General features: G+C 49.1%; 1 pseudogene; it reads right to left on the bottom strand.

Moving 5' to 3' along the window:
- Window positions 1-493: 493 nt before the first annotated feature.
- Window positions 494-551, bottom strand: LOC135052877 (U2 spliceosomal RNA; annotated as a pseudogene).
- Window positions 552-10404: the final 9853 nt, after the last annotated feature.

Genomic DNA, 10404 nt, shown 5'->3' with positions numbered 1-10404 from the left:
GAACGAAAAACCTCCGGCCCTCCCCAATGGAGAGGGTCTCAGCAACTAGGGGATAGGGTGGCCCATAAGGGTCTCACTTAAACCCCACCAAAACACGTGACTCACAAAAAACATAAAAAGGTGTAGTGTAGTGCAAAAAAAAGAGCAAACACACGTGAAAAATAAATAAATAAATAAGTTCCAGCCAGAAGGCCGGGGGAAAATTAAAAATTATCCCTGCCCTAGCCAAAATGCCAGGGCACAGGAAAAAGTGCAGCAGATAGAAGTGGGGAAGTGAAGGTGCATAGTGATATACTAGTGCAAAGGTGGACAACTCACCAGTGCATGTTCAGGTACCCCTGGCTTTCCTGGCACCAGGGGCACATAGCACCTTGGGCTTCATGCTGCTCCCGACGTCCTAGCCAGACCAAGCTTCATACCTGCTCCCCATGGTGGGTCTTGATTCCACACCAGGGGTCTCTCACACCCCCAATGTAGGAACAGACACAACACCATGGGTTTCCCTCAAGCAGATACTACACTTGATCTTAGCCAAAAGGCCGAGAAGCGATTCTGTTGCTCAGCTTGCGGTCAGAGCATCAGGATAGATTCATGCAGGCTATGCACAGTGCAACTGGGCCAAGTGACCGGATCTGTACTCAATCTGACCATACTCATGGAGGGACAAATTGTACATATATGCCCATTAAAATGTCAAGCTAAACAACCAGAAGGCAATGTGAACTTGTCACACACTTGCTAACATCATTCATGTGAAAATAGGATAATCGATCATCCAGATTTTCTGTATTGCTGGGATAACTCTAATTCATAAAGATATGCTATACACTGTGCAACAGTTGGCCTATTTGGTCAGAAATTTCCTAATTACACCACCATCTGTTTATGTTTACATTGCATTACATAGACTTCATGTATCTTGCACAAACTGATAGGAGACCACTATACATTGATAATATGGGACTTTCCTAACCCAGCCTTTAATTAAGTAATGGTCTCAAAACATTTTTGTTAGCATTGACTCAATAAAAGGAGATTTTCTTTTGTGTGTTTTGGTTAGTGATGAGCGGGTTCGGTTCCTCGGAAACCGAACCCCCCCGAACTTCACCCATTTTACACAGGTCCGAGGCATACTCTGATTCTCCCGTATGGCTCGGTTAACCCGAGCGCGCCCGAACTTCATCATCCCGTGGTCGGATTCTTGCGAGATTCGTATTCTATATAAGAAGCCGCGCGTCGCCGCCATTTTCACTCGTGCATTGGAAATGTTAGGGAGAGGACGTGGCTGGCGTCCTCTCCGTTTATTAATGTTGCTGCAAATATTTGTGCTTATTGCTTAATTGTGGGGACTGGGGAGCAGCTGTATTATATAGGAGGAGTACAGTGCAGAGTTTTGCTGATCAGTGACCACCAGTTTTATCCGTTCTCTGCCTGAAAAACGCTCCATATCTGTGCTCAGTGTGCTGCATATATCTGTGCTCACACTGCTTTATTGTGGGGACTGGGGACCAGCAGTATTATATAGGAGGAGTACAGTGCAGAGTTTTGCTGACAGTGACCACCAGTATATATAGCAGTACGGTACGGAAGGCCACTGCTCTACCTACCTCTGTGTCGTCAAGTATACTATCCATCTAGATTCTATACCTGTGGTGCATTTTAGTTTTGCAGTTTGCTGACAGTGACCACCAGTATATATAGCAGTACGGTACGGAAGGCCACTGCTCTACCTACCTCTGTGTCGTCAAGTATACTATCCATCTAGATTCTATACCTGTGGTGCATTTTAGTTTTGCAGTTTGCTGACAGTGACCACCAGTATATATAGCAGTATGGTAAGAAAGGCCACTGCTCTACCTACCTCTGTGTCGTCAAGTATACTATCCATCCATACCTGTGGTGCATTTCAGTTGTGCGCAGTATATATAGTAGTAGGCCATTGCTATTGATACTGGCATATAATTCCACACATTAAAAAATGGAGAACAAAAATGTGGAGGTTAAAATAGGGAAAGATCAAGATCCACTTTCACCTCGTGCTGAAGCTGCTGCCACTAGTCATGGCCGAGACGATGAAATGCCATCAACGTCGTCTGCCAAGGCCGATGCCCAATGTCATAGTAGAGACCATGTAAAATCCAAAAAACAAAAGTTCAGTAAAATGACCCAAAAATCAAAATTGAAAGCATCTGATGAGAAGCGTAAACTTGCCAATATGCCATTTACGACACGGAGTGGCAAGGAACGGCTGAGGCCCTGGCCTATGTTCATGGCTATTGGTTCAGATTCACATGAGGATGGAAGCACTCATCCTCTCGCTAGAAAAATGAAAAGACTTAAGCTGGCAAAAGCACAGCAAAGAACTGTGCGTTCTTCTAAATCACAAATCCCCAAGAAGAGTCAAATTGTATCGGTTGCGATGCCTGTCCTTCACAACACTGGACGGGAAGAGCTTGCGCCTTCCACCATTTGCACGCCCCCTGCAAGTGCTGGAAGGAGCACCCGCAGTCCAGTTCCTGATAGTCAAATTGAAGATGTCACTGTTGAAGTACACCAGGATGAGTATATGGGTGTTGCTGGCGCTGGGGAGGAAATTGACAAGGAGGATTCTGATGGTGAGGTGGTTTGTTTAAGTCAGGCACCCGGGGAGACACCTGTTGTCCTTGGGACGAATATGGCCATTGACATGCCTGGTCAAAATACAAAAAAAAATCACCTCTTCGGTGTGGAATTATTTCAACACAAATGCGGACAACAGGTGTCAAGCCGTGTGTTGCCTTTGTCAAGCTGTAATAAGTAGGGGTAAGGACGTTAACCACCTAGGAACAGCCTCCCTTATATGTCACCTGGACCGCATTCATCAGAAGTCAGTGACAAGTTCAAAAACTTTGGATGACAGCGGAAGCAGTCCACTGACCACTAAATACCTTCCTCTTGTAACCAAGCTCCTGCAAACCACACCACCAACTCCCTCAGTGTCAATTTCCACCTTACACAGGAAAGCCAGTAGTCCTGCAGGCCATGTCACTGGCAAGTCTGACGAGTCCTCTCCTGCCTGGGATTCCTCCAATGCATCCTTGAGTGTAACGCCTACTACTGCTGGCGCTGCTGTTGTTGCTGCTGGGAGTCGATCGTCTAACCCAGAGGGGAAGTCGGAAGACCACTTGTACTACTTCCAGTAAGCAATTGACTGTCCAACAGTCCTTTGCGAGGAAGATGAAATATCACAGCAGTCATCCTGCTGCAAAGCGGATAACTCATGTCTTGTCAGCCTGGGTGGTGAGAAACGTGTGTCCGGTATCCACCGTTAATTCACAGGCAACTAGAGACTTGATTGAGGTACTGTGTCCCCGGTACCAAATACCATCTAGGTTCCATTTCTCTAAGCAGGCGATACCGAAAATGTACACAGACGTCAGAAAAAGAGTCACCAGTGTCCTAAAAAATGCAGTTGTACCCAATGTCCACTTAACCACGGACATGTGTACAAGTGGAGCAGGGCAGACTCAGGACTATATGACTGTGACAGCCCACTGGGTAGATGTATTGCCTCCCGCAGCAAGAACAGCAGCGGCGGCACCAGTAGCAGCATCTCGCAAACGCCAACTCGTTCCTAGGCAGGCTACGCTTTGTATCACCGCTTTCCATAAGAGGCACACAGCTGACAACCTCTTACGGAAACTGAGGAACATCATCGCAGAATGGCTTACCCCAATTGGACTCTCCTGGGGATTTGTGACATCGGACAACGCCACCAATATTGTACGTGCATTACATCTGGGCAAATTCCAGCACATCCCATGTTTTGCACATACATTGAATTTGGTGGTGCAGAATTATTTTAAAAAACGACAGGGGCGTGCAAGAGATGCTGTCGGTGGCCCGAAGAATTGCGGGCCACTTTCGGCATTCAGCCACCGCGTGCCGAAGACTGGAGCACCAGCAAACATTCCTGAACCTGCCCTGCCATCATCTGGAGCAAGAGGTGGTAACGAGGTGGAATTCAACCCTCTATATGCTTCAGAGGATGGAGGAGCAGCAAAAGGCCATTCAAGCCTATACATCTGCCCACGATATAGGCAAAGGAGGGGGAATGCACCTGACTCAAGCGCAGTGGAGAATGATTTCAACGTTGTGCAAGGTTCTGCAACCCTTTGAACTTGCCACACGTGAAGTCAGTTCAGACACTGCCAGTCAGGTCATTCCCCTCATCAGGCTTTTGCAGAAGAAGCTGGAGACATTGAAGGAGGAGCTAAAACAGAGCGATTCCGCTAGGCATGTGGGACTTGTGGATGGAGCCCTTAATTTGCTTAACCAGGATTCACGGGTGGTCAATCTGTTGAAATCAGAGCACTACATTTTGGCCACCGTGCTCGATCCTAGATTTAAAACCTACGTTGTATCTCTCTTTCCAGCAGACACAAGGCTGCAGAGGTTCAAAGACCTGCTGGTGAGAAAATTGTCAAGTCAAGCGGAACGTGACCCGTCAACAGCTCCTCCTTCACATTCTCCCGCAACTGTGGGTGCGAGGAAAAGGCTAAGAATTCCGAGCCCACCCGCTGGCGGTGATGCAGGGCAGTCTGGAGCGAGTGCTAACATCTGGTCCAGACTGAAGGACCTGCCAACGATTACTGACATGTCGTCTACTGTCACTGCATATGATTCTGTCACCATTGAAAGAATGGTGGAGGATTATATGAGTGACCGCATCCAAGTAGGCACGTCAGACAGTCCGTACGTATACTGGCAGGAAAAAGAGGCAATTTGGAGGCCCTTGCACAAACTGGCTTTATTCTACCTAAGTTGCCCTCCCACAAGTGTGTACTCCGAAAGAGTGTTTAGTGCAGCCGCTCACAATTTTTTTGAAGTGCCATCCTGCCTGACACTGCAGTGCCACTCCTAGATGGGCCAGGTGTTTGTGTCGGCCACTTGTGTCGCTTAGCTTAGCCATCCAGCGACCTCGGTGCAAATTTTAGGACTAAAAATAATATTGTGAGGTGTTCAGAATAGACTGAAAATGAGTGTAAATTATGGTTATTGAGGTTAATAATACTATGGGATCAAAATGACCCCCAAATTCTATGATTTAAGCTGTTTTTGAGGGTTATTTGTAAAAAAAACACCCGAATCCAAAACACACCCGAATCCGACAAAAAATTTTCAGGGAGGTTTTGGCAAAACGCGTCCGAATCCAAAACACGGCCGCGGAACCGAATCCAAAACCAAAACACAAAACACGAAAAATTTCCGGTGCACATCTCTAGTTTTGGTTATACAAGCACGGCTGTGAATAAGAAGTAGCCTTCCTTCTCCAGCTGCTGAGGATAACACTGTTTTCTCATTTATCTTTTGTTTTCTGATGTAAATGAGGATATACAGTATGTAGAAGGAATGCAAACCATGGAGACAGTGCCTGGGGGCGTCACAGGACGCTGGAGGATACTAGAACCACCAATGTTCACAGTATGGTATGTGCAACCCCCCATCACCTTTAAAATATTTACACTTTGGCATGTGCCCCCATTTTCACATTCTGGGGGCTTACGCAGCACTCCCAGAGTTGCTGGGCTGCCCTCAGGCTCTCACCCACACTACTCCCTGTGAACAGCCTGCTCCCCACTGTACCCCATATACAGACTGGAATAGGAGACACAAATATCACTCCTCCTCAATCCACAACCCCTTCCACAGCATTGCTGTATCCCCCCAATCCATTGGTTCCCAAACTTTTTTGAATCGCGGCGCTCTAGAGTATCAGAATTTTTTTTCACAGCACCCACCTTTAGGCCAAATGTTTCTTATTGAGAAATGTAGAAATAAATATTAAATTAAGTAAATTGTATTTCTATGTCATCCTTAGGTTTAATTGTGTGGTGAGGGACAGGATTTGCTTTTGTTTGTCCACATATTTTATGATTGACCAGCACTGGTTTTGCCTATTACTTTGACCATAAATAATTTGAATTGTTCCTGGACCACCAATCCAAGGCACCCCTGCAAGTGTCCCGAGGCACACAATTTGAGAACCACTGCCCTAATCCCTATATACAGCCTGTTCATCATTTAATGCCTGCATCCCCCTGTACTCCCTGTCTTTAATTAATCAACTATTATCTTACCATTATGGTAAGGATTGTGTGACTTCTTTTAACATCTCAATATTGCAAGCTATTCAATCTCAATATTGCAAGCTATTCAATCAGCATACACAGCAGCGTACACTTCTCCCTTCTCTGAAATACTCTCTCACCTGCCGGCAATCTGTGAGGATTGAGCTCACTGACACAGGGTGATTTAATGAAGCCGACTAGCACAGACACAATTGGCGGTATTCAAATGATATATCACGCACAATCTTCTTTGTAAAGTGACCCCCGTTATCGCACATATTGCGCCCGTAGTAATCAGGTTTAGCTGCGTGAAGGGTTAGGTTCCCTCCCTGGGCGTAGTGAGCTAAAATGATTATACCACGCCCGTCAGCAGAAACAGAATGGAGGTGGAAGGGGGTGAAAAGAATTGAATACTGCCCAATGAATGAAGCTGCCCTGCATGTCCGACGGCTCCCAGCCTCCCAGTCCTCACTGCACTCTGGAAGATCCAACACAGAGTGTGTGCAGTGTGGAGGTGGATTTGTGGACTGCAGAGATGGTAGGAGCCGGGCACACCGCTTGTACAGTAGTATACATTGCAGCCAAATAGAGATTGCTGTGGCGTCCAATTCCGCCACAGGGTATCCAGCGCTCTGTGCGGCAGCACCAGACGGAACACACTAGTTATGCCCCTGAAACAAACATTTTCATTTTTGTTTTACAGAGGTCAGGTAGGGAGCCTGAGCAAACCATGATCTTTTCTGCGTGCTATAAGCAGGCCACTGTGCCACCTAAAGAGTTCCAAAACATGACAGTGAAGTCAATACACTGGTCCACATTGTGTTGTGTGTGTGTGTGTGTGTGTGTGTGTGTGTGTGTGTGTGTGTGTGTGTGTGTGTGTGTGTGTGTGTGTGTGTGTGAGACATTGTTCACCCATCTACTTTGAAACAAGACATATATTATTGTGGATCTGCTTTCATTTAGATATTAATCCATTAGTTGATGATTAAGGTTAGTTGGAACAGTGGATAGCATTGCATGTGGGTCATGGGTTAAAGCGCAACGGAATATACCATACCCTCCAACTGTACCTTTTTGGCTACTACAGTACCATTTTTTTATGGGGCTTTGTATCGGGTTCAGCATCTCCAGTAGTCCCATAGAGTTAAATGACAGCTATGTTGGGCCACGCTCCCTTTACATATGGCCTTGGCCCCTTTCCTTTTTTGTACCGATTTCTGGCTCTGCATTGTTGGAGGGTATGAAATACTGCGCTATACTGTATAAGAAACTGTTAATAAATGAATGGTTTCAATACTAACCAGGCCCTATCTGTGCAGAGGTTGTATATCCTAACCAGTGTTTCTATAGGTTCTCACCAGCCTTGGTTTTGCCTTAAAACGAATTGCTGCTCATAGTTAGTGGCTATCTCATCAACAGAGCAAATCACACGCTATTACATTTGGGTCATAGTGATATGGGAATTCTATGTTTGGCTTCCTTTTAGGCAATCCCACTTCACAAAAAAGTGGAAAGGATCTGGGAGGGTGGCCTAAAATGTATGAGTCTCTCAGACATTACAAAAAGAGTAAATTAAAGTGGCCGCGCATCGCTATCGCTGTGGAGCATACACACGGAGAGATCCGTGCTTAACTTCTTAGCAATCTAGTCAGATTGCTTAGATTTTAAGCTAGCCATACATCAAGATGATATTGTTCCAACCAGCCAACTAGTTGGCTGGTTTGAACGATAGTTGGGCAGTGTGTGGGAGCAACTGATAATCAGCCCAAAAACGGTCAGTCCAACTTGTTGGGAAAATCAAACCTGTTTGATTCTTCTGAACTGATTGTTCAAATATAGGGGAATTTCCGCCACAACTGAACGATGAGTAGGCGGACACTGGCCAGCAGTGTGCGCCTACTTCTGTCACCATCATTGCCGGCTGGGGCTGTTCCTGTCACCCCGGCAGGGGAGCGGGAGGAGGACAGGAGCTGCTGCTGTATGTCAGTCTCCCTGTCACCTCTCTTGCAAACCCCCCTCCCCTCCTGCCAGCACCCACGGTCAGCCTTCCCACATGACTGCAGCATGAAACCCATTAGAGGTCACCAAGCACATACCTTCCCTCCCCCTTTAGGCGCGATCACCACCCACAGCAAATGTTCCCATGCCCGCACCCCATCACCAGCAGCCACCCGGCACCTGAATCCACCCTCCTGCAATCACCACCGGCAGCAGCACTTTCACTACCTGGTTTGGGAAAGCTGAACTGCCTGGGTCCGGGAATACATCATTGGTAGGGGAAGTGGAGGGAGCATCACAGATGTGGGCTGGCGTGTGAGGACGTCGGGCTGCCAAAGTATGTTCCGTCCAGTTACAGGAAGCCATAGGTGCATTAGCAGGGTCTTTGCAGGAGGCTCCTCTGGCTGCAAGGGCCTCCTCACTGCACTCCATCCTGCTGGTAGGGACCTGTGGTGAAAAGCTCCAGCTGCAGCAGCACAGTTTGCCAATGCCAGTAGCACCCCCCACATACAGCAGCAACTCTGTCTCCCCTGGCAGCCATCCCCCACATACAGTGGCAGCAACTATGTATCACATTACAGTAAGGTAGGGTCCATACCGTAAATATACAACATATGTGGCTGGCTGTGGGCCCCCCTTTCATCAGCGGCTGCTGTGGGTCCCCCCTGTCATCAGCGGCGGCTGTGTGTCCCCCCTGTCATCAGCGGTGGCTGTGGGTCCTCCCTGTCATTAGCGGCGGCTGTGGGTCCCCATGTTATCAACGGCGGCTGTGGGTCCCCATGTCATCAGCGGCGGCTGTGGGTCCCCCCTGTCATCAGCGGCGGCTGTGGGTCCCCCCTGTCATCAGCGCCGGCTGTGGGTCCCCCTGTCATCAGCCCTGGCTGTGGCTCTCCCTGTCATCAGCGGCAGCTGTGGGTCCCCCTGTCATTAGCGCCGGCTTTGGGTCCCCCTGCAGGGCACTTTACATGCAATCAGTTGAATATCTGTCATAGAAATTATTACCTTTACAACATCACCTGCACCCCCACCTTCCCCATAACAGGTAACCAGAGGCGTAGCTAGGGTTTTCGGAGCCCAGGGCAAGCTGGAAAATGGCGCCCCCCCCAAAATTTTTTTTTTTTTATATATATGGGCATGGTCACACACCAGAAGGGGTGTGGCCACGCTCCAGAAGGGGTGTGGCCACTGAAAATGGCCCACAGTGCCAGTTACATTGCCCCACAGTGCCAGATACAATGCCCCACAGTGCCGGATACATGCCCGACAGTGCCAGATACATTGCCCCACGGTGCCAGATACATTGCCCCACAGTGCCAGATACATGCCCCACTTAGTGCCAGTTACATTGCCCCACAGTGCCAGATACATGCCACACAGTGCCGGATACATGCCACACAGTGCTGGATACATGCCACACAGTGCCGGATACATTGCCCCACAGTGCCAGATACATTGCCCCACAGTGCCGGATACATTGCCCCACAGTGCCAGTTACATACCCCACAGTGCCAGTTACATGCCCCACAGTGCCAGTTACATTGCCACACAGTTCCAGATACATGCCACACAGTGCCGGATACATTGCCCCACAGTGCCGGATACATAGCCCCACAGTGCCAGTTACATTGCCCCACAGTGCCAGTTACATTGCCCCACAGTGCCAGATACATGCCCCACTCAGTGCCAGTTACATTGCCCCACAGTGCCAGATACATGCCACACAGTGCCAGATACATGCCCCACAGTGCCAGTTACATGCCCCACAGTGCCAGTTACATGCCCCACAATGCCAATTACATTGCTCCACAGTGCCAGTTACATGCCCCACAGTGCCAGGCCCCGCTCAGTGCCAGTTACATATGCCCCATTTGGTGCCAGATACATGCCCCACTGTGCTGCCAAGCCCGCCGCCACCCCCGCCCCCGTCACTCACCGCTTGTTGTTATGTGAGGGGAGGAGAGCGCAGCGCAGCGCCTCTCCTTCACCTCACCGCTCCAGGTCTCCGGCGGCTGTCTGGCGACGGTTCGCTAGCCAATCAGAGCTCGCGGACTGGCAGCCAATCAGGAGCCGGTCCGCAAGCTCTGATTGGCTAGCGCCGGAGACCGGACACAGCAGCGCTGCTGGCAGCGCTGCTGGCAGCGCTGCTAGTGCTGGCAGCGGCGGTGAGGGGAGGGAGAGACGCTGCGCTCTCCTCCCCTCACATTTTGGCGTGATGGGGGCGAGTGGGGCATGATGCCCTGGTCGCCGGCGGCGCCCCCCTCTCCTGGGCTTGCCAAGGCGCCCAGGGCACGTGCCC

Source organism: Pseudophryne corroboree, chromosome 2 (assembly GCF_028390025.1).
Source record: "Pseudophryne corroboree isolate aPseCor3 chromosome 2, aPseCor3.hap2, whole genome shotgun sequence".
NCBI lineage: Eukaryota > Metazoa > Chordata > Amphibia > Anura > Myobatrachidae > Pseudophryne > Pseudophryne corroboree.
Note: the sequence above shows the minus strand (reverse complement) of the source record. Positions and strands in the feature narration are given on the sequence as shown.